This window comes from Meleagris gallopavo, chromosome 9 (assembly GCF_000146605.3).
Source record: "Meleagris gallopavo isolate NT-WF06-2002-E0010 breed Aviagen turkey brand Nicholas breeding stock chromosome 9, Turkey_5.1, whole genome shotgun sequence".
NCBI lineage: Eukaryota > Metazoa > Chordata > Aves > Galliformes > Phasianidae > Meleagris > Meleagris gallopavo.
The window spans coordinates 15771704-15797069 of NC_015019.2; the positions used below are offsets into that span (position 1 = coordinate 15771704).

Below are 25366 nucleotides of genomic sequence, written 5' to 3' on the forward strand. Positions count from 1 at the left end.
CTTTATCTTAACAGTGACCACACACACACGTCAAGCTAGGTTAGGAATTAATTTGGCCATTGGGAATAATATCGGTCTAGTCTTTTTGCATTGGGCAGTCTGATGAGTCTAGGATTTATATGGATGCTTCACAGAGCAGCACACCCTCCATGTCCTAAAGAACTGTGAAGTTTTGTTTTTTTTTTTTTGTGTAACTTTGCCTCTTACAGCCCAGAAACTTATTATTGTTGAAGTTGCATGCGTGGTTTCAATTACCATAAATATGGCTGTAACTTATCCATGACAATACATTAACAAGCATGCATTTAATGGATGATATTACTTATTATACATATTATAAACTCTCATGAAGTTTCACACATCTTCTGTACGGAGTTCTGTGACATTCTAATTTACAGCTATGATTAGAAAATATTGCATCAGGAAGAGCCCTAGAAACATAATTTATCATAAGCAAATCATTTATTCTCTTTAAAATTTTCGCAAAAATGGATTCAATTTATACAATTTCTCTTTTTGTTAGGCATTTTGAAATGACTGTGAAACTGGCAGTGTGCTGGAGCCTGAAATCCTGTGATGACTCATAACTGCTACAAAGATTAAAGGAGAAGAGAAAATAGAATAATTCTTATAACATTCTTGCAGCAATCTTCTAGCTGTGATGCTAACAGAGTTCGAATGAAACTCTCATGATACAAATTGTAATGAACATCTGTAGCTATTACAAAATTAACCTAATTCTGCCTTTCTGAGTGGTTTCACTGTTTTTTCTCAACAGGCAGTGACAAAGTAACTTTCCAAAATTATCTTTTCTGAATTATCCACATTTTTCTGCTAACTTGATAAATCAGCATCTCTATATGACTCGCTGACTGTATCATTAACATTTTAGTGTAATAATTTGCATGATGAAGAAAGCAGAACTGTGTGGTGTGAAACTCTAAGAATATCAATCACAAGTGGCAATTCCAGCTTACTCAATGCTGTAAAAATCCCCCTCATTAGTGTCACTTTCCTTATTTTTATCATATTTAAATCTTTTTTACTATGAGCAAGTGAAAACTGCTTTGTATTTAATGAAACTATTACTGCACACAGCAAAGATGATAACTAAAGGTTTGAGGGTATTAGAAAATGCACAGCTGTATCTGTCTTAGTGAAAACTTGAATAGGTAGTCACAAAAAAAAAAGTAGAAATGCTTGGACAGTGAATGACAGAACTGAGAAGGTGTGCAGAAAAGTAACAATTTGGGGTATGAATGGACAGTTCCCACAATCATCCTTACAAAGTAAAATTCTACACAACTTATTTCCCAAATAGAACAAATCACAAATTTGACTAACAAGGAACTGAGTGCAATATGGGCTTGGATTAATGGGGAAACAGAGAAGTAAATTGAAAATAAGTCTTCAGTAAAAAAACAAAAAACAAATCTGAGAACAGGGAAATGATAAATAAAGATTAACTTATCAGAGCAGATTATCTTTTTCATTATTTCTGCTTTACTGGGGCTTCTTTCTCCCTGCAATGCATATCTGAAGGTAAAAGCAGACACAGGTAGCTGGTGCAATGGCATCACCACTACCATCTCTTCCATTTCAATTTGGTTATATATTATGCCCTTTTCCCTGCTTGTATGCAGTAGTGGGCAGGGGTGTGCACTAATTCAAACCACCTAGTAAGGTAATTTGTACTGTTATCTGTTTGCTGAGGGTGCTCATCATCAATCAGCCAGCTTAAATCCACTCACTAATACATATTATACCTAAGAGATGAAGTGTCGGTTCCACTGATGGTGTAACTCATGAGCTGAACCCAAAATAAATGAAGAAGTAGACAAAGAAAAGAAGCAGTGCTGCTGCATCAGAAGAAAGAGTCTCAACCGAAGTGATTCATTCAGCACTACTGAAATGACATTCTCAAGATGACCCCAGGATAGTTATGTTGTTTACTAAGGAAACCACTTCACAGAGGCAAAAAGAAAGACCGCAGTCTGTAGAGTCTGTATGGTCTACAGCTACCATACAGTCAGCAACTGAAGGCATCTCAGTAAGGGTTAAACATGGAAACAGGGAGAGTGAATGGAAGATCTACCAACCAGAACAGCAAAAGTTTACAGAACAGCTCTCACCTTTGTAATCTATGCAACAATGAAGTAATTTGGAAGCTTAAGTAAAAAATAAATACTGTAGATTTACTATCTATAGACAAGAAAAAAAGTCTGATCAGAAGAAGTATTTTACTACATGACTAGATCATTTAGAAAGGTCCTCCCTAGCACAGCTTGCAGCTTCCTTCTGGGCCTTAGTGTATATGCTATGTTAATAGACTCAAATGTTCTCCTGTATGTGACTAAGCAAACAGTTCAGTGAGATCTGGGGAACTTAATGGAATTCACATTACTACAGTTTACTCAAAATTTGATTCAGAACTGAAAAATATGGCTTTTATGTGCTGTGCTGGAGAGACAATATAACCCCCCAAAATGCTTGTATCGAATCACAAACTTAATGGAAGAGCCGTTTATTTTTCTGAATTGTACATGGGTGGATAATTATCTCAAGCAAGCAATTTTTGTCTGCTTGTTTACAGAATAATACTTCAACTCTACAACATCTTTTCCATCTCCAGTATCAATTTCTACACATAATAAGAAGCAAGAGAACAGTCACTGTGAATGGTGTATTTTACAATAGCAATTGGCTCATTAACCTTAAGTAATACCTTCTTGACTTTATTTTTAACATCACACCAGGAACGGATGGAATTCCTCATCCTACTTTCTTTTCACAAAGGAATATGTCTCATGAGCTAATTATTCCCAATTTTAACACTAAAATGAGACTTTTAAGACTGTGGTAGTCTGAATGATAACAGACTAACAACCGGAGCAGCGAGCTGTGCACAGATCCTGCCTGCACCAGAGCCACACAGGACTCGACTATCACCTTGTCATACTCCACATGCTCTGCAGACTGCTCTGGGAACGACTGAAGAGGAAAACAGTTTAGCTGATACTAAATACAGTCTAAGTTGGTGTAAACTAGACCACATCCATGGAAGTTATATACCAAACACAACAGCATGTAGGCAAAAGCAAAGTGTGCTTCCAAGTTTCCGATTATTTCTCTGCTGTGATATCTCTTCACAGTAGGCTGTAAGAGGAAGAAGCTCTCATAGCCATGCCTCTACAGGTTTGGTATCAGCCTCAAACAGCTGATGTTGGGCTATTACTGGGGACACTAAGTGGTGCTGTTATTGATTATTTAAATAACAATAGAGAGGAAAGATTACTGGAGCTTATTATTGTGGCAGGAAGACAAGAACATTACGATAATGCAATAAAATCCCTCTTCAGTATCTTGTGCTTGCAGAAAACTATCACAAGGTTCTGCCTACAGCTCTTAAGTACCATTGAGAAGTGAAGATGGGACCAAATTCTTAAATGTCCCTCAGCTTAAGGAAAAGCCATCCTGAACTCTGTCTCTGAGTGGAACACCTTACCTGAAAACACCAATATTTAGAAAAGAAACAAAACATGGGAGAATCTGAATGATTTCCAATGATTCAATGCAATGTAATGATTTTGTTTGTGAAGCTGATGTCTGAAACTGAAAAAGCAGGAAAATGCAATGGGACACAAGAAAGAAACGTTGCTTTAAAAGTGCTATCATACCAATGGGACACACAAATGGTGGAACATCCTACTGAGGTGCAGACTCTGTGAAAATGACTAACCATTCCCAGAGTTAATAAGAAGTAGCTTTAGTGAGCTAAAGCATAAATGGCAATAATGCAGAAGATGATCATTTTTACAGATAAGGTTTTCCCTATGCTTTTTTTGGATGAATTGGTAAATTGCTTTTCACTATGAGTAATAACTGCATGCACCATATCACAGATTAATTGTAGTGCAGCTTGATTAATTTTTTTTCCTCTTTACCAGCCAAGCAGTAACTAAAGCTGAGAGACTGAAAGAGTGGCGTGCCTGAAACCCATCCTCAGGTACGAAATGAGCTGTCTCCAATACTAGCATTGTTTCATTTAGGAACGTGTAACATCCAGTCATATGCATATACTTCATTACAATTTTTAAGAATTGTTTCTCCTGGTTGAGGAATCACTTATTCAAGCAAAATATGGAGCTGCTACACCTGATTGGCATGCACAAATGCACCGCTCTTACAGCATCAAGGATTACTTGCCCAGTCTCCCTCTTACACCTTTGACTTCAGTTGTATTAGCATCAAGCCCCAAGGTTATTTGATGGATGCATTAACTGGCAGTTAAACAATGAGAAGCAGGTTCCATGAAATTCTACAGACATGACTGCCAGCTAAGCTGGAGGGGACCCGAGAGGAAGGAAACACTCAAGAAATAGCCTTCCTCAGTTATAGGGAAATTTGTCACAAGCTGTCATATTTTGCCTAATAGATTACAAAGTGTAAAATTTAGATGCTGCTAGGATTTGGCCAATATCTGTAGGTACAGCTACGTCACAAAAACCTTTATATAACCCTCATGTATCTGTGAGGAGGAGGAATTTTACATATTTCTCACCGTGCTAACATGAAACTCTGTCAACACAGTACATATATATATGTGCTCATCTGTTGAATATATTCCGCTCAGTGACAGCAACTGCAGGTGTATACGAGCACAAGACAATGAGTGCTATCTGAAGTCTAAGTTTTCACTTATTTGTACAAGTCTCTGGCCTGAGTATTTCCATGCTGACGCGCAGGGCACTAAGAATCATCTACTGCAAAACCGAAGATAAATGGCATCTTTGTGACTGAATTTTAATTCATTCTGTGATTCAAAGTCATGAGCAAAATTATGCTTGCAATTCATTAATTTGAAGCCTGGCAAGCATTATTAAGCAGAAATTTGCATACAAAAGGTGTAGCTTTTTAAATACTTATGACAGAAAAAGTAATGAGTACATAAATAACAAATCTTGCATGAATATGCATATGGCTTAATGGAACCAGTACTTAATCTTTTCCTCAAATTTATTTTAACGAAGGAGCCTTGCAGGTGGCTCTTAGTAGTCTGTGGTGTCATCTAAATCAGCAAATCCTAACTCTTGTATTGCAGACTTTGAGGTTAGGTAGCTCATGCTGAATGGCTCGTTAACAACTACTTGTAAGAGGCAGCTCTGGGAAGTCTGACCACACAGAGCCTGCCAGAGCAGCGCCAGGGCTCTTCAGAACAACAACACTGCATCTGAAGGTCAACCCAGGCCTGGAGAGCTACATACCCATAGAGAGGCACAGCTGAAGTATCCAGAGTGGGAGTAACGCAGTGGTGGTGCTGTCAGCTGTGGGACTGGATCGAGTATCAAAGGTAAAAAACAGAAAAGCTCTCCATGGCAAGAGGGCTGTACCTTTGCTTTTACAGACTTGTTCTGCTTATTTCCAGCATTTATTCAAGTAGTGACTCATCAAAATGGACTTGATCCTGCATAAAAATGACTTGGTGCCTGTACATGGCATGATAACAAAGCCAACGCATTTTGTCAATTCTGTGTCTCTGTATATACAGAACAGACTAGTTTCAGGAGATCCTATACAGCAGTTTACATCATGTCACTGTTTAAATATTGTCTTGGGTGGTCCTTCAGCAGCTTCCAAAAGGCAGATTCCCCAGATCGGTCAATAAATAGGGCATAATAGTCAATAAATAGACCTTTAGCATGAGATAGTAGGAAAATCCCATGAGATGCCAATAAAATCAGGAAAATCATTTGAAGTAGCTATCATTCAGCTTGCAGTGCTCCTATAGGCTCTCCAGAAACAAATGGAAAAATACAGTGTCTGGCCCAAAGTGCTTTTCAAGACATGCTTTTCAAGACACAGCTGCTCATAATAGAGCTAAAGAGAGGCTCAGTGAGGACATTTTAATCCTGACCTTGTACATACATACTCTAGCACGTCCTTAGGGATGACTGTATTTTGATGGCCTAGAAAACTTACATAAGTATCATTTATTGCTTCTGCAACAGCTATATCTGGAAGATAGGTTCCAGACCTGCCCTCTTTGTATAGCTATATTATTTATAAAATACCTTTTCAACAGCTTCCTTTTCATCAGGCAAAGATTAACAGCAAAACATACAGGGTACATATTATGTGACTGTGTTGACAGCCCTTCTTCGTGGCTGTGAGGCACTCAATAGGTGTTGGCCACTGCTGAGGCATTGACTTATAAATCACTTGGCTAAAGAAAGTATTTAAAAACACATAAACAATTTAGAGAAATACAGACGCTGAAAGAAGTATTTTCATCTGAATCCTTGCTTTATTTACTAGGCTGTAATACTGCATTAAAACAAACAAACAAAAAAAAAAAACCATGAATAACCATGAATGTAGAAACAGCAGCTACAAGTAGAATCCATCCTGTGAGAGATGCCAACAGATCAGAATGACCTTCAGTGCAAACCTTCTGCCCTGGACGCTGCTAAGAAAGGAGCTAGGACTGGCAGATGCAGCAGGAATGAAGGTAAATCTATTGTCATGAGTTTACCAGCATCCAGCGCTGAACCACAACATGGGTGTGCCAAGAATATCTGGCATTAGAATAGTAGACCTAAGCAAACCTTGCAAGGTACATACAAAGCTTATGCTGTAGGGATTAAACTGATATCCAAGGTGAGTTCTTCACAAGTATATATATTCCATGCCTATCTGCAGTAAGGATTTTTATCCTTATTACTGATCTGGGCAGTACCCTCATCCAAGCCTCAGACATTTTTAACTTGCTCCTTTCTCTGACGACCACACAAACAAGTTCCCAGTGACTATCAGACAGCAGGATGCTGGGGCTAGGCTGTGCCTGGGAGGCAGAGTTCCTCGTCACACTCCTGGAGAAGATTCACACTTAAGCACAGTGTTAGCTCAACGTTTGGCTGGCTTGGCCCAAGGCCAGGCTTCTTGTTCCTTCATCCACTGAACTCACTGACAATGTGGGAACAGCTTTTATTACCTGAGAACTCTGACCATTTCTTTCTTCCCCGTGACTACCAGGAATCGTTACCCTTCTTCTCTGGGTTGCAGAACTCAAGCTGGGAGATAGACAGCAAGTGTCAGACCTTTTCACTGGATTCATGTTTTGTTTCCCCTTGTGGTTTTTCAACTGTATCATGCAGATTCTTTTGTTTCTCCGTTAATATTTGAAGTATACCTAAAATATTCCAGCCAGGAACAAAGTGAGACTAGTGGAGCAATGGAAGGAGCACTCATGAGCCATGTAGGCTGTGGGGGACTCACATGACAAGGCACAAACAGAACTCAGATCTCTCCAGGCAGAAGCTTAACATGTGAAATTGCAGGTGCTGGTGCTGCCTGTGTTGGCTTCGGAGCCTCTGAGCCCTCAGGAGTAGCAAAGCAGTAAGATATGATATTTCATCACAATATTTCTAAACCATCCAAATTTAACACTGTCTGTCTTAAGCACATCCCAAATGCTCACCAAGCCGAGCTCTGAGTCTGCATGTACTGCTAGCTGCAGTCCAGGTAGGATCAGGAAAGGGGACATCAAGTTACAGCAGGTGAGATCTATTATCCACATCGTTCACATGGGATGCCACAACACACAGAGGATGAGTGCTTTAATGAAAGTAAACTAGGCTCATTCAGGAGCAAATTTATGCTGGTCTTGACTCTGCAAGCAGAAGCATTTGCTCCCCAGCCATGTATTTTCATCTTTCTGTCATTCACCTTTGTCATTCTTGTTTTATTAATTTATTTTAATTCTGCTTTTTCAGGAAGAAAAATTATTCCTAGCGTTTCTCAGTAGCAGAGACATTACATTTGAACAAACCAGAGTAAATCTGCAGAACATATAAATTCTCGATTAAAACGGATATACATCATCAACAGATACCAGTAGTCAGCTCCAAATAGGGCTGATAACCCACACTCAATCTAGGAGCTGCTTCAGGCAAGCACAGAAGGTCCTTCGTGCCTCTGTACGATGTTGATTTGTGGGCATCTGAGAAAGTATTTGTCATTTTGTGAAGAATATTAGCCTTTCCCTGTGATATAAAAGTAGAACTTTGGATAGTAAAGTGAAAACGATGTAAAATGTTAACTTGGGTATTTCTCAGCATCCTTCACTTATCTTGAGCAGCACTGGGAATTTCATTGAGGGTGGCTGTTAAAGATACAATAGGTTTATTCATGGAGCTAAGCACCATTTAATGGGAGCAAGGGTTGTGAATCGCACCATAAAGCACTAAATAAAATATTCTTTCAGTTTGTATGATTGCTCAGTGAGTGACCAGCTTAGGAAAAGAATACCTCCTAGCTGCATTGTTTCTTACTGTTCCATCTTTGGATGCAAACCTAATCAAGCAAAAAATTTAAAATTAAAAGAGGATAAAGACAAGGAGGTCTTTTTAGCTGTGTAGGACTTCTGAGTAAGTACAAAGGAATTATATCCTTTTCTCTCCTTCTTAAGAATATGCCTTTGTTGGCATCGTAGTTTGATTCAGCTCTGTTACAGACTGTAGTTTCTACTCATTTTGAACTATTTAGACAAATTAATGTGACCAAACAAAAAAATCATCATCTTTCTCTAAGGAGCTGTAGGATGCTGGGAGAACATATTGGCTGGGAAATATTGGTGGTTCTGCTTCTCTTTGCAGTATGTCCTACACATCCAGTTCCTGAGACCGGCGCCTGGGCCAGACAGATGAATCTCTGGTCCAAACCAGATTTAACGCTTTTAGCTATATTCATAAACTTGAGTAAAAGATGAGAGCTACTCCAAAAACAATGCCTCCTATTTTATTCTACAGTATCACAGACAGATGTTGGTGGGATGGCAGTAGTGGTGGCATCTTCCCACCAATGTCTCATTATGTTGTGTTGCCACGGGACAGATGGTAGCAGAGGGGCACTCTGACAGAGTGATGTCTGACATCAGAGTCCGCATGGAGCAAAGCGGTGGGACTGAATTCCTCCATGACAAAAAAAAAAAAAAGGCACCCACTGACATTCATCAGTGTTTGCTGAGAGTTGATGGAGACCAACCAGTGGATGTGAGCACAGTGAGGGCTGGGTGGTGCGTTCCAGCACTGGCAACAGTGGGTAACCTCTGCTGCTGTGGATTCTGAGTAGTGCAACATGCAGGCTCTTGTTTGTTGCTGATGAAAATGCACAGCTGGCGGTGGTGACTTGTTGAACAACAGCATTTTGTAGCTGAGATTTTTTTTCTATCCAATAGTGTTATTCAGCTTTTTGTTGTAGTTTCCATGTAAAATATTGGAGGCATCGCTTTTGGAGGGACCTACATACATACGGGAGAGAAAGAAGGCATGCTTACTGCTCTTTTCTGAGTGCTAATACTAAGTGTAAGTGCAAAATAATCAACACTAGTCCTTCATTAAGATGATACATTTCTTGCTAATGTCAGTGAGAGGCTGAACATCATCCAAAACAGGTTTGACTCACGATGTTGCATGAACCAATCAGTTATTTGGAAATATGTTCTTTCTAACAAACATGTTCTCCTTTTCAAAAACAATGGTTATGGATGAAAAACAGATTTGGACTGCTAGCAAGATTTAAAGCCTACTTTACTAGCACTCCAACCAGCCTTGTGTTTAAAAGAACTCTGCATGTCGTTTGCCATTTCTAAGCTAATGCAGTGAATGGAATGGCAGTGCTCAAACAGTCATACCTTATTTTTTTTAACAACACATTTAATTGGAGATGATTTTCCACTATTAGAGAAAAGATGGGACAAAAAAGAAAAGTATTGACTCTGCAACAGATGCTGCCCTTAATATCTGAACACAGCTTTCTATGACATCTGTAAAAACCAAAGACAGAATATGCCCCAAAGAGGAATTTAGAGTTGTTTTGAGATGCCTGAAACATTCAGATGTAGGAATGGTAGTATAAGGTAGCTCGTGCGTCTGCAAGGAAAGAGAATTAAAGAGTAAACTCTACACTCCTTGGGGATCATTTATAGTCTCTGAAGAGGTTAATGTGTGTCCCACAATCTGTTCTTATATGTAAGTTACTTCAGTCATGCTGAGAAGAAAAAAAGAGCAGAGCAGATGGTCATGACAGATGAAGACAGCAGCCAACACTTCCCTTCAAGCAGAAGGACCATTTAAACCTAAATGAACTAGTCACTTGAGTGATGTGGAGTGCTATCAGGTAGAAGATCTGGCCTCATTGCAGAAGGAAAACTACAGCAGTCCTTGGCATAGAGGACTTGGGTACTGCAGAGCCCAGCTTCCCTGTGCAGTGTGCTATGACCAAAGAAGAGAGCTCAGACCTTGTTTTAGGCAGCATATGATCTTCAAGAGCCTGAAAGAGCCAGTGCAGGCAAATTGGGAACCCAGCATGAGCTGAAAACAGACCATGTGTCTTCAAACTGTACAGCCTGTTGCTCGCTGCAACTTTAGTATCTCAGTTCCCGCAGACAGGCAGCAAGACCACCTCTTTAAAAACAAGTGGGATAACGTTTCCTAGCTGCTACATGCTGCTGGACCTGGCCCTCTGGAACCACTCAGTAGGCAGACAGTTTGTTCCTGTGGCCTTTATTTCCTAGCAGGAAACAGGCTGAGGGTGACGTGTTTTTTCCTTGAACTGGCATTTTTTAAATCATTTATTATTTTACCTCAGCTACTTAGGTAACATGGAAGAAGAGTTGCTTCAATTAACTGAGAAAGACGTGGATGTCCCATATTTAACTGTCTCATTTGTTCATGTGCTTTCAAACCCGCATCTTTTAGTTTCAATGAAAAAATCTAATATGTTAGAGACTTTTCTATGTGAAATAATTTCTTAATTGAAAAGACCAATAAATTGAAGTTTGTCACAGCATACACACAGGTCTTGATGGAGTATATGGATTTCTCTCACAAGTGCTTCATATTCATATCTCGGCTAAAAACTCTTGCATTCAGCTGAGCACTCTTGCACTCCTTCATATTTATTGACATCATAGACCATGCACTGCAGCCTGATCTCTAGAATTTGTTGACTGAATCTTTGTCTTTGCTGTTTGGCCAGATGTAAATAAGATTGATTCACGCACAAGGAAGGGCAAAGTGTCTTCTATAACGCTGTAATCCCTTGCTGACAATCATTTGACTAGGACAGAGAATTTTGCATTTAAAAGTAGTTGAGATTTGCTTTTCTGAATAATTACTGTGATTGCCCGAGGCTCCTTTGTTGAAATATCAGAGAGGAGATAGTTTCAGTAGCTTGATAATAAACTGGACAACTTCTGGCATTTTAATTCTGTTCCCAATCAATAATGACAAAATCTGACCTTGTGCAGAACTTATAAGTAGACATTTGTGAAGGCATCACTTCACACGTTCATTAAGGTCTTATGAACATTATACGTGAATCTCTCAAACCTATTTCTACTATTCCAGGTTAAAAATATGTGAGCTGAATACAAATAAGAGGAAAATGAGTTTTCTTTGTTGATGTGACTTCTATCCATGTTTCGTATTACAGAATACATTGAGTTAGCAGAAAATGAATACTGATATTTCACCATGTAAAACCAAAAAAACCCCAGCACAGTATTAAAAAATTCACATGTAACGAAGTGCAAAATTAACACTTATTTCGTTGCAAAATTCAGAGAAGCTGAAGTAGTTGGGCTACTTTGCTTTAACCAACATGTCTTTTCAGAATGGTAAACCAGTTCTAACTTTGTGCTTTAGAAGGTGCACGCAGCCCAACAAATTCAACCAAGCTCACACGTTCTTTTGTTGCCTGGCTTGAGCAAAAGTTTGGCTGTTGAAATATCAGCACTCCACCACACTGGCGGTGTCATGATAACTTAAGAACAGCATAAACTTTTCTTCCGGTAACCACCAGGTGCCATTGTCATCCAAATAAAGCTATAATTTAACCCTAGATCAGGCTTCTTAGAAATAGCAAGGTATTTCTTAGGGCACTCCCAAGTGGCAAAACACATCATAACAGAAATATGCCAGCTCAAAGTTTGTGCTTACACAGCATGCTGCACAGGACAGCATGCCCTATCCACGTGGGAGCTCAGACTGGAGGGCTGCAGTATGAGTACTGAGAAGAAACTGATTGCATGTATAAACCCATCACACTAATGCACAAGCTAAATCATAAGGAACTCTATGGACCAATGAAATGCTACTTCTCTGAGAGCTGCCTTCTGCCAAAATTTTCCAGTGGGAGGAACATGCAGACACTCAGCCAGGAACCAGGGAGGATTGATGAGGCAGAATACGGGACAGCACTGCTTTGGGGACCACTGAAAAAGTGGAAAGAAGGGTTTGAGTTTCTCAGCGAAAAACTCATGCAGTTCTGTTGCACTATGTTCAGCAAATGCTCAGGAGCAGACAAAGTTTATGTGCTTTCTGCCTCTAGCATGTGGGGACTGAGCCCCTTTACCCTCAATAGCAATGCAATGACATATACAGAACCTAGAAAGCAAAGTAAATGAAAAATGCACAAGGAAAAGTCCAGCAAAAGACAGGAGAAGTTTCACCAATTTTGTAAAATGGCTACCTGTGTTTTGGCACAGTTCATTGACCTTTATCTTCCCCTTCACCTAATCTTTTGAACTGATGTAAGGACCCATCCAAGATCTGATTTAGAGATCTGAAAATCAGCACAAAGAAATAGGTTTGTGATTGGATAAATTGCTGAATAAATGGGATTTTGAAGTGTGTATGTCAAATAATGGCAGCTGCCAATGTCTTTGGAGATGCTTCCTGGTGGCACAGAAGACGTAAAGTTCTTAAACTAATTTCAAACGTTCTTACAACTTATTTCACTTGATTCATGTTCAGTATGTATTTCAATTACCTTATTTTCTAGACTGATAAACGAGAACTAAAGATTAAATGAATAATTTGCAAAATTAAATTCAGTTCTAATTGGTTTCTATCAAGCATGGCACCTCTCATACAAAGGTAAAAATGACCCAATGACAAGAATAAAGTTATCTTGTGATGCTTTCCCATCCAATTAAACCTTAACTGTTTCAAGAATTAATTGCACTACAGGAAAAGTTAGCTTTTCATTTTCCAGTGCCCAGGTGTCAGCTGTTTTTCTTATCTGGGTTATATTCATACATTTGACTATTGCTTGATGCTCTTATCACACTGAGAATGCATTTACTGGGAAAGGATAATAGAGAATTCATTACTTTAATGCTTCTCAAGTTGTTAAATGAAAAATCGTAATAGTTATGGCTTACTTTGTGGCTAGTGGTGACCTTTTATCTATACACTTAACCTTCAGCCACTTTCCAGATAGTTGAAGTCAATGATAATTCTGAATGTAAGAGCACCAGGGACCATGCCCTTACATTTAGAAAGAAACCCATGACTATGTTGTGCGTACTGCAATGGGAGTGAAGGACTGCTGGAGCCTATCATTTATCCTGAATTACCGCAATATTTTTTCACTGCAAAAGAAACAAAACATTGAGCTCAGAATAAGCTTTTGTGTATTCCTGTCTAGTTTATGTTTACTTACAATAGATAAGTAATTAGTTATGATATTGAAGGAAAAAAAAAGAAAAAAAAGCAGCAATAAGGCCCAAGTGAGCCAAGAAGTAGCCACAGGAAGTACAACTTAAATTCATAAGGACTGACAATCACATCAGGAGCCCTGTTCATCCAATTAAATACCTACATGACTAATCCAAATAAAATTACACAGCTCTCATATTCATGGGCAAGTACTAGCTGCAGACAGCTTGCAAATGACCTAAAGATCAAGAACTACTGGTAAAGCAATTTGGCAAACAATTACAAATAATATGTACATTTAGAGAATTCCAAGGGCTTTAGAAAATTTACAAAGAGAAAATGTAGGCTAAGTTTATCAGATAAATTGTTAGAGCCAAGAAAATAATCTATCACAATTAGTTCCACCAGAGCACCTCTCAGTCATTAGAAATAAATAACTTTCCCATAAACATCCACCGAGTAGATTTCTAAATATTATACTGATTAAAATGTACATTTTGCATTTTATGTCATTGGAGATTTGTTCTACTTATTTATTCCTGTGGTAAATCATGAGGAAGACACGGCACTGAAGTGGAACGCGGTGAGTAATTACACAGCGGTGCAGAAAGACACAGCCTGTTGCAGGGAGGGGAAGGCGTGCTGGGAGATGGGCTGCTTGCCCGCCCCTGGGGTCTGCCCCACACCTATTGCTGCTACGTGGGTATGGACCTAGCAAGACACGCATGCCCCGCTGAAAGAAAGATCCATTGTGCTGACTGCGACAGAGGAATCAAACATCAGCCCGGCACAGAACTGTCGCTTTTATTAAGGGGAAGTTGCTATTGATCTGTTAATTGCAGCTCACATCACTGTGCGTGATTGGTTTCCTTCCGCTGCATTGTAAACAAGGAAAGGACACAATTGCTTCTCTCAGGCTGGATGAAATGAAATTGAGCTATCAAGATGGATTTCTGATTAGGATTTTTTTTTTCTTCCTCCTAGTGAGAATTTCGACTTGAACACGGAGCAGATTTTTCTTTTATGTCAGATTAAAATTGAAGTATCTGGGCACACGCAGTGTCAGATTTTGCAGTCCTTCAGAAATCACTCGGTGGCTGCTGGTGTTCAATATGACAGAGATCTGAGTGTGTGTGTCACCAAGAGTGAAGGCAAGTGTCCTTGGTCTGCATTTGCCCTTACTGATGTCTTCACTGTCCCTCTGAATTTACTTCAGATGTTAAAGGTGAAGGAGGCAGGGCAGGTCTGATGGGAGCAAACCAGAGGTGACATTCAGAGAAGACAAGAAGAAAGGAGAGGAGGCCAGGAAGTAAGCTGAATTTCTGAGAGCTCAGTGGAGTTTCATCTATTCCTTTTCAAGAGAGTATCAAGATAACCCAGAGTATGCAAACAATATAGTGTTCTCTTCCTAGGAAAAACATTTTATTCTGCACAACCAGAGCCACACCATGCAATGCAAAATAAAATGTCTTCCTTTTCTTTTGTTTTCCACGGAGCTTTCAGAGCATTCATGAACTCTGCAGAAATAAAGAAATGCCCAGCTCCAGAACTCCAAAGCACTCACGGGAGCTGTAAGAAGGGTAGAGGACAGTGGAACATTTCACTTCTGATAATGTAAAATTCCCTTTCCTTTGGAGCCCTGATGGGCCCCTCAGGGAAACAGACAAAAATGTTTCATGTCCCCTTCTCCACACGTCGTATCTCTTGGCACCACTGGGTCCATAATAAATAAAGTCAAAAGGTTCCCTTCCTCTTACACTCTGATGCCAACTACAGGTTTCTGGCGTGCACTCATCAAAACTCATGACCACTGCCACATGCACAAGACGTACCTCTGTCACACACCAAGGATTCTCAGTCAGAAATGCCAGCTGATTAAGCCATTTGAATGAAAAGTTGTCCTGAAAAACTTGGTAACTTTTTTCTCCCCGACATGAGCATAGGAGATAGGGTTATAACCCAGCACTGCACGTGCTGAGGAGAGGCCGGATCCCTGCAACACCTTGCTGGTGTGGGAGGTGAATGCACGGCATGTGCTGGCATCAAACCCATAACACAGACTGCTGCTGAATGATGCCACTGCCGTGCTGCGACCCTCCTTGCTCAGATACCCTGCCACATGTGCACAGATGGGGCTTTTCATATGCCAGCCTTTCTCCGTTATATTTAAGCTCAATAAAGGCCTGTTTTCATCAGCTGAAAAACATTTGAAGGTTCACTGAAAGATGGCTGTTTACTGGAAATGGAAAGTAAAGTTTTGTCCGTGAAGGAGTAAAGTTCAGAACTGAAGTCATTAGTGCTTTTCTCTTCCCATCAGCATTTTATTTATTGTTGCTGTTATGGAGAAATAGGTACAGCTAGAGCTTTGGGAAACCCATATGTCAGGCCATATCCTCCAGGCCTTCAGGCTAATCTTGACAGCTGCTGAGTCTTATGTTAGACAAGCCTGTCACTCAGTACACCCTTATTTTTTTTTTTCCCCAAAGGTGACCTACAAGGGAAAAGGGAGAAATGGTTTGTGCCCATATATTCCCATTCATCCTAACAGAAAAGAACCTGTGGGAATAATGCTGTATTTATTGCTACTAGTTCTCTGACTGTGCAGGAAGGTTTTCTATCACCTGCAGATGGGGAATGGAGAAGCTGTCAGGAGACAGATGAGTAGAAAATACAAGTAGATTCAGGGATCTGTTAATTCACAGCCCTTTGCATTTTGTGAAGTAAGACTGAGGAGTAATTCACTAGTGAAACAATGGCAGAAAGATGCAAAACTGTCATGTCCCATAGCAGAACCCTGGTGTTGCAGTTCAGTTGGTGGGCTTGGCTTGTTTCATTTTTGAAAATTCCCTGCCTCATCAAGATTTCTAAATATAACCCATGTAAGTAAGTGAATTAATTACAGTTTATAATCCAGAAAATAAGGTGGAACATTTTCTGATATAACACAGACAACTATTAGGGATGGAGAAACGAGGCTTTCTCTTCTTTTTTGCATAATTCCTCACAGATCTGGGATCAAGGCAGGGGACAAAGAACAGCACTGTTTGCCTGAGAGGAAGAGGCTACGGCACGGTTATTCCAACCCAGCTAAATGTTACTGGTGTATGCCCTGTGGTTATGATATTCTGTGGAAAAAATAAATAAATACATTGATCTGAGCTATATGATCTAAGCAATTTATATTTTAATGGCAAAGGATCCAATTATCCCAAGCCTAGATATTCCACACCTTAGCATTTTCACTGAAGACAGAGAAAATATCACAGAGCACTGAAAGAGTTCTAAAAGTACTGGTGAAGATACAATTTTTATTAAGGAGATTGCTGAGTAGAATAATGCATCTGCAGACCTATGAACACTACCACTGATTCTCTGGCAGGCTACCTGCCTTGGGAGAAGGCATAAGTACTACCCATTTCTGAGAATAGCCAAGTAGCAAATGCTGGGCCAATAAAGCCGGGGCCTTTCTGGTGGTGAAGAAATGCAGAGACACAGGAGCAGTTTGAAAGCAGAAAATTGGACTGCAATAGTTTGGATGCACTGGAACATGAAAAGAGTTATCTGTCCTCCTGCAGCACTGAAGAAAACATCCAGAAATGCTGTACAGAAGGAGGCAAAGACCATAACCGCCTCCTGACAAACCAGGTCTGGTCCATGCCTGGCAGCCAACACAAAGCACTTGAATGGCAGCTCATAGCTTGCCCTCCTAGGTATTGCCAGGACCTTGTGCCTGCTCCTCAGACATCGCTGGCAGCTGCTGACAAAAGGCCACCTTCCCCAGTCCCCAGCACAGCCTGGGCTGGATTCAGCTAAGGGACATCCTGGTCCCCAGCCACTGCTTTGCACAGCCACAGCTCGGTAATCACTGCAGTGAAGCAATTAGAAGTGATAGCAAAGGGAAACATATTTTGAATACGGTAGCTGAGAATGGGCAGATGCCTGGCTGGCTTATAAACATTTTTAAATGGTGTCTGACTGGGTTTCTTACTCTCAGGATAGCATTCTGTTCTCAGTTTAGACTAAAGAGATTTCACAGGCTTGGAATGATAGGACAAAGTGTCATCTGTTTTCTTACAGACAGAGCTGTTTTCCTACTCAGCCTTTGCCTCGGAGGTACAGTCGTGGAAAGACAGAGAACTCGAGCATTTCTGCAGCTGCAGATTGACAACGTTGAAACATAGTGTTGGCCCTTTCAAATGCCATCTGTCTAATGAGAGCAAGGTCTTCTCTTCCTCTTGCAAATACTCAATATATTTTGTTGTGTAAGAGATGAAAAATACAGAAATATCAGGACTTAATTCAGAGAGAATGAGAAGACAGGAAGATATGGTAAGATGGAAAGTCAGGCTTCCATCTCCCGTTTACTAAAATAAGAGTAAAGGAACAAGCAAATGAGGAATGAAGTAAGACGAAGTTCAGTGCTAACAAAAATACATATTTCTTCCCCCCACCAATACTGTTAACCTTTTAAGTCAGTAAGTCATCAAGACCAAGCACTTAACTTTCATAAAAAGATCAGACAAACGTGGCACAGTTCTCGACTCCATCTAAGGTGACACAGGGGAACACGCAGTGGTGGCATGCACCTCCTGATTTAGAGATGCCAGGCTCCAAAGCTACATAGAATGAGCAGAGCTAAGTTTAGCCAACAGTGCACTCTGTCTTCATGGCTGCCACAAAGTGCTTCAGGCCAGGAAGAAACTTCTGCTACAGCAAACTGCTTGGTGAGCATGTGCTAGGAAGTCCTGCAAGCTGTCCTACCTGCACTCAGCATCTCTACAGCAAGTAGATGTAATGAGAAATGTGGATGAAGGTGTCACTGTTGTACCTTCCAGCAGGATGTGGTGCTGACCACCTTCAGAAATAATTTACATAGGAAAATGACTCATCTTTCTGAGTATGGCAATCCCTATACACCTACAAAAAACAAGACTTTAAACTGGAAGCCATAACCTTTGTAAGCTGCATGGTCTCCTCTTTTGTGTGCTCTTTTAATATATATATATTTTTTAATCCACCCTCTCACAAAAATCAGTTCCAAACCAATTCTCTCCAAATACAAACATCCTCAGGGCTGAAGGATTTAGCTTCGAACTACAAGATACAAGATGTAGCTACAAAATCTTCAAGTAATTAAAAAATGCATTAAAAAACAAAACAAAATGGCCACAAAAACATCGCACTGAGTTGAGACACCAAGAATTTCATCCTACTTAAATTCTTCCCTTTTATTTCATTGTGGCATTGTGCCAAGTCCTTTTAATGATATGTAGAAATAACTTCTGCCCTTGAAATGTGTCTCAAGAAGAACTTAAATAGATCAATTTTTTCAATGATTCATCTCAGAGATTTTTCTTCTGTAAGACTAAAAACATTTCTGTTATGATATCAGATGGTTAAACAAGATCTGTCCTAGTGTAAATTAGGCCAAGTAGAAAAACGGTGGAATTATTTTTTATGCTCTTAGATTTTTCTGTTCTGTGTTACATATCTCCTGAAACTAGACTTTGTCAATGAGGGAAAAAACTCACTGTTAAACCAAATATGATCTATATGATCTCTGCTTCTGTCAGGAATGTATCATCCTTTTGAGGGGAAGATGCAGTTCTTCAAAGTTTAGGGAGAATAGCCGCCTCAAACGCCCACGTTGGCATGGGCTTCTGGAGCAAGAGGTGACAGATGGCAGTAGGACTAGCTACTTGCTACTTTACAAGGACAAAGCTGAGTGTCTCTCCATACAACCCTTTATTTTCTTTGTACTTTTCAATCTCTTTTCTCTCCTTTCTGTAACCAATTCAACAGGTGACACATAAGGCCTCAATGAACTGAACCAATGCAGAAGTTTTGTTGTTTTCTAGCATACTCACCTATTTCATTTGTCTTTCAAGGTCCATGAGTTTAATGGTACTCATCTCAGATCACTGTTGCTTCAATTTTTCCCCACAAAGAACTGGAACAAGGCACTGACCCCTTATCTGATACTAAGGCACTGGTGGAAGAGGACAAATGATTTGTGCTCAAAGACTTCCCATTCCCAACGTAATAAATCGGACTCTGCTTGCTGATGATTCAGCGCAAAAACCACTGTTACACTAAATCGTGCAGCCTCGAGACAGACAAATCACATTGAGCCTAATCTGAAGTCAATGAAATGATTTCAGTGGACTTACTGGGTCAGTCTGCTGGCCACACACGGAGCTGAGCGTGATGAACAGCCCTCACCTTCTATAGTGGCATTCTATTGCAGGAAATTAGCAAAATAGTTTGATTGTTTTTCCAGTCTGATTATTAAGATTGGATTTACTTTTGTAGAGAAACACCCCAAAATACCCGTAGGTAGATAATATTCAGTTACTTCTATCATGCAAAGTAACAGAAATGAGCAAAACAGCAGCAACATTTCAGTAAGAGATGAGAAAGAAAATGTCTCCACTATTAATTTATCCCAATAAAGAGTGGCTTTGGTTTTTAAGTACGGCATAACATATCTGCTGCCTAATTACAGCAGGCAATGCATAAATGGGATTTCCAAAACCAAGCATTACATGCAGTACACTTTTCTGCAGTTTAAAAGAGCAGCTTTACTTCTATCAGATGCTCTTTGTTTTTATGACAAATACAACTGATTCTCTGAAGATATTGGACAGCATTACAGCAGATTACAGAAATATACTCAGCACTGAAAGCTTACCTTAGAAAAAAAAAAGACAAAAGAACCACTGAATTTAGAATGATATGAAATGGAGGCTAAAACAGAATTTTTCAAAACATCCCTAGTTTCATAGCTGCTCTAAATCAGACAATAATTATGATATAATTAAGTATCTGAATACAACAAAATTACATACAGGTGTGAAAATTGGCATATTGCAGCTTCAGAATGTCTCACAGGTACTATTAATCCTCCCAGCACCTCTGTGTTGTTGCTTCAACCACAACAAAAGCAAGCATTTTATGCTCACTGAACCTCCTGCATGGTTGAACAGGTGAAATACCTCATTACCTTAATCGCTCTAAGATCCATGTTGTATGAAACATCAAGGCATTACTGTGATTCCAGGTGCAGGAACAGGGACAAAGAGGTGTCACTGAAGAAAACCAAGTTTATCTGATTTACAGCCTCAATAATGTCTGAACTATGCTCCACCATCCATGTTGACTGTTCTCTTAGGCAACTGCAATAACAGCAGCCAGAAATAGGCCATTAAATCACAGATAAACAGAGGAACCTAGAATTCTCTGCGCAGGGTTACAGATTCCATATCCAGGTTACTGTGAGTGCTGCTTTCAGCTGCTACTGTGAGAATGCGTGCACATGGGAAAACTCATCTGCTAGTAAGGAAGTGTGCTCAGCAGTGCCTTCATGTTAGACTATGTTTCAGTTTTCTTATATCTTCAATAACAGAAGAATGCTGTCACTTCTATCTGCATGGTAGGCAGCATACCATAGTATCTTCCATTTCCTTTATGTTTTATATCTTATCGCCATTAGATAACAAACTTTCCTGGGAAGGGAAGACGTCTTTCCAAGGCTTGTGAGTGGGCTGCTCTCGCACTGCTGTATCTATGTCCACACCAATCCTGCTTCACAGCATGTGCACCAGGCAGAAAGCAAGTTTAGGTGATCGTATTTTGTCCCACCTAGGCTAACAAGCCACTCCAATGTTAGGGCTTAAACCTAACGCGTTCTCCTAGTACAGCTGTTATTTGACTCAGCCACTGCTGCACTTCTGCAGTATTTCTATGGGACAGAAACAGAACCAGAGACCAGGGGTGCCAGAACATCATCTGGCCTCACAAAATCTGGCTATAGTTTTCAGCTTCCAGCTTTTGACTACACAAATATTTCACAGTTGAGAGTCAAAAGAACACACTGAATTGTGCCTCTTTATTCCATTCTGCACCAAACTTTATCTGCACGTTTTCCTTTTAAGTGATTAGTTACTGCCACACACAGCAGGTAGGTTGAAATCCTTTTTCATCCCTGCTTAGCGTCTCCCTACAAGGCTTACTTCCAAAATGATTGAAGACAAAGGTTCAGAAACAACAGACGCTGGCAGCCCGCCAGTCACATGCACCCACACGGATGCAAAGTTAAAAATATATCAATTCCTGCCTCATGCAAGTGAGGGGGGAGGGAGGAGTAGGATAGAGAGGGCCGACAGAACAGATTGAGAGGGAGAAGTGTATATTCACACAGGGCAGTACACATGTATGTGTCAAGCAAAAGGCCACGAGGAAAGAACGGGAGTTTCTGGCACCGCTGTGTTACAGAGTGGGTGTCTTTGTCAAAATCATTGTTTGCAGGGACTACGTATGCTTAGAAATCTGCACCTGGAGTGGGATGCTCACCCCTCCTCCCCTTCCTCTGTTAAAGCCACATGACGTACTGCCAGCGAGTACCAGAAATACGATGTAAATGTAGGTGAATCCTGGCTTTACTGATCTAGGGTTAGATTTGACCAAGGATCAATGTGACATTTGTTTTCTGTTGTCCCCGTGTCGCAGCTGGGCTTACATGAGCCCTTTTCTGCCTCTTTTTTCACTGTAGTTGAGCTGAATCTTGAAGGTTGTGCTTTCCTCCTACAGAATCCAATATCATCAATATCATACTGCGAGGAAAAGATCTCCCCTGTCATTTTCTTAAGCCACATCTTGTTTTGAGTCTCTTTTTGAGAGACTTCTATTACAAACAAAGCAAGCTGCCATTTTTAACAGTTTGAAGTCATTCAATGTCAAGGCTTTAAACCATTCTAAAAGCAGCACTTAAAACTGTGTACTGAATTCATTAACAAAGATAGGCTACAGAAATCATTTGCATAATGAGTACTGTCAAACCAGTGGTGCTTTCCTCAATGTACCCAGTAGGAGTGAACCTTCTGCAGCAAGTTACTGGGATTTGCTAATGCCAGGACCCCAGTCAGCAAAGCAAGTGGAATGCTCTGGGAGTAGCAACTGTGCAAACGGCCAAAGAAAATGTGGGTTGAATTGTACATTGTTTTTATAATAAAAAAGCCAAGTCTTGAAAAGTTTGAGGTTTTGAGGCAACTGTAAAGACTGGACAGGGCTGAGGTTAGCAGAAGGATATGTTTGTAATGCTAATAAACTAGTAGCTGATTTCTGGCATGAAGGGGGTAAATTACAAACTGATGAAGCTTCTCCAGAAATGTGATTTCTATTAACATTAAAGCAGCCATGGGCATATACTGAAGGGAGAAATTGGTCTCCAGAGTTCGCTATTTTAACCATCAGTCTACTGCAATTGCTGGAAGAAAATAAATGATACAGCAATAGCAACTCTAAAGGCAGACAGAGGACAGGAGAAGGAAAATATTAAATAAGAACAGTCACTATGGAAACTGTTGGATTGTTAGTATTTTAACACCTGAATGACTCAGAAGTGGTAATAAGACAAGGAGCCTTTTGCTTTTAGAAGGGAAGTCAGTTAAATTTTGCCCAACCTGGGGCAATTCAAAGATCTTTTTAATAACAGCACATGTAAAGGGATTTCACTGCTTCAGATCATTTTCAAGAGCTGGTTCCTAGCTAGGAAATGTCTCTGTCATGCAAGTGCCTCAGTAAAAAGGCCCAGCAGAAGTCGGGAGAATCTGATCAGGGAGGCAGTGTTTTCTCCAGGCTTTCGCAGCAATTCTCCCCCAGCACAGCTTGGACTTGAGGAAGTTTTCTTGCTGCTGCTGTTAACACAATGCCCGTGAGTACCAAGATTCCAGTCTTCAGGCTTTGCAACTATGCTTCATAACAACCAAATTAAGAATTAAAAAAGATCTTATATTACATTTGAACTGCAGAAGAGAAACAAAATTTGAAAATAAATCTAACATATTCCTAAATTAGGGGATTTTCTAGGTTAGTTTGTTCAAGTTACAGTTCCTACCTTTGTCTGATCTAAAGTCTGATCTCAGAGGGCACATTCGTGTCTCAGTAAAAGACAGACATTGCTGTACAAATGAAGTGTTCAATGCTCTGTTAAAGAGCTAAACTGCATGGATGTATTTAGATCTTGATACTGGAGATATATAATAAAGCACTACTTAAATGATTACTCAGAAAAAAACATCTCTCAAATTTTCAGTCACACCCAAGTTAAATTCTTTCCAATGTTCTTTAAGGTGTTTACTCGCTCATGAGGAGACTGAAAGGAAATATTATGCTCCTTCCTCTGTTTCTTTTCCCTTAATGCCCACACACAAGACACAAAGCAAATCTGGGCTGCTGCCTTGGTAGTCTTGCTACCAACTGCTACTGGATCGTGTAGAACATAAAGCAGATGGAGCACATTACCAACAACTTGTTCTGCCAGCCAGCCACTCAGCTGAAACCATCCATATCTACACTTACTGTAAGACAGCCATATTTTTTTGGAAGAAAGTTAAACTGGGCAGCATCAAAGCCTATGAGACACTGCATGGGAAAGCTGAGGTAAGAACACCAGAGATAGCATCACCAGCTTCCTCTTCTGAACAGTGACATTCAAGGAAAGAGGCTCCACATGATGTTTTAACAAGTCATGGCTAACAATAAGCAGAGGAATGGTTCAACTTCACTCATGATGTGAATACTTTCAGGTCAACAGCCCTGCTTTCTCTACTGTACCCATGGAATATTATAATGATGACTGAGACCAATTCAAGCAAAAACAACAAAGAAGAAATAAACAAAAAGCTGTATAGTGCAGTGTGATAAATCCAACCTCATCAACAACTTTCTGAGAGCTATATCACAAAGAGCAGCTTTATGGCGAGAGCAAGATGCACTGAGACAGGAACTATGAATGTAGGACAGCCAATACATCTGAGTTATACATAGGCCCTCAGAAGTGGGCATTGCCATCTACAACGAGTTAGCCACAGCATGAGGGAAAAAAAAAAGCTCAAGTTCTCACTCGTTGGATCATAATATATTAGTAGAAGTTGAGGTCTGGTTTATAAGTTTACAAGAAACTCAGCAGGGAAACCACACAGTTGTTGGAAGCCTGCTCCCCAGTAAACCATAGGCAGCAGCACACTGACCATAAAGCAGCATTAGCATCAAAGATAAAGGAGACTTCCAGCACCAAACTCACTTATGACTACGATCTAGTGCAAATAATTTGGGTTCTTGTCTACTCTTGGTCATAAATATTTATTTTCAATAGATGGTATATAGTCACGTTCCACTTAATGTGATACACAAAAACTCTACCAGTTGTTGCAACAGTCCCCAATTTTCCAAGACACACAGTAGTACTTGCTAACAACAGGAAGGCAGCTTCACACCCTCATGCTTTGATTAAATAGCAATCATGTTATTTTGCTGTTTTGCTCACCATGCATCCCACACATCTGTTATTTCAAAGAAAATTTATGTTTACACAAAGGCTCAAATAGGACTTGAAGTAGAAAGGGGGGGATGCATGCAAGATTTCTAATCTCATCATATTTTAATCTCTGGAAAAACAAAATTCCCTTTTCAGTTAAATAAATTTTGTTTAAAAGCACGTGCACAAACACAAAACCCAAACAGTATTTCAGCTTTTAAAAATGCATATAATGAACTGAAATCAGAGTAATTCTGGTATTTTAAAATTTGGCTAGTAATTACAAAAAAAGATAAATCAGCAGCAAAACGAATGGGAAGGAAAATTAGCATCTTCAAATTGTTCATTAACCCAGACTAGTAACATATTTTTGTGCTTTTGGCACTGGCCTTCATTTTCTTTCCTGCTCAGAGCAAATTTTACAGATGTGCTATGATCAACAAAATAGATCAGTTTTTGTAAAGCCCTGGCATGATTCAGATGCCAGCTTTCTTCCTTCAGGTTCTTTTAATCTGCTCTCCAGGTCCTTATTTATGCTCTCCCTCAG

The 25366-nt window shown here is 40.0% G+C and overlaps 1 protein-coding gene across 1 annotated transcript in view; it reads right to left on the reverse strand.

Annotated features, from left to right (window-relative positions):
• Positions 1–25366, reverse strand: part of GRIA3 (glutamate ionotropic receptor AMPA type subunit 3) — a 238597-nt gene that overhangs the window by 195835 nt on the left and 17396 nt on the right. The window lies entirely within an intron of this gene.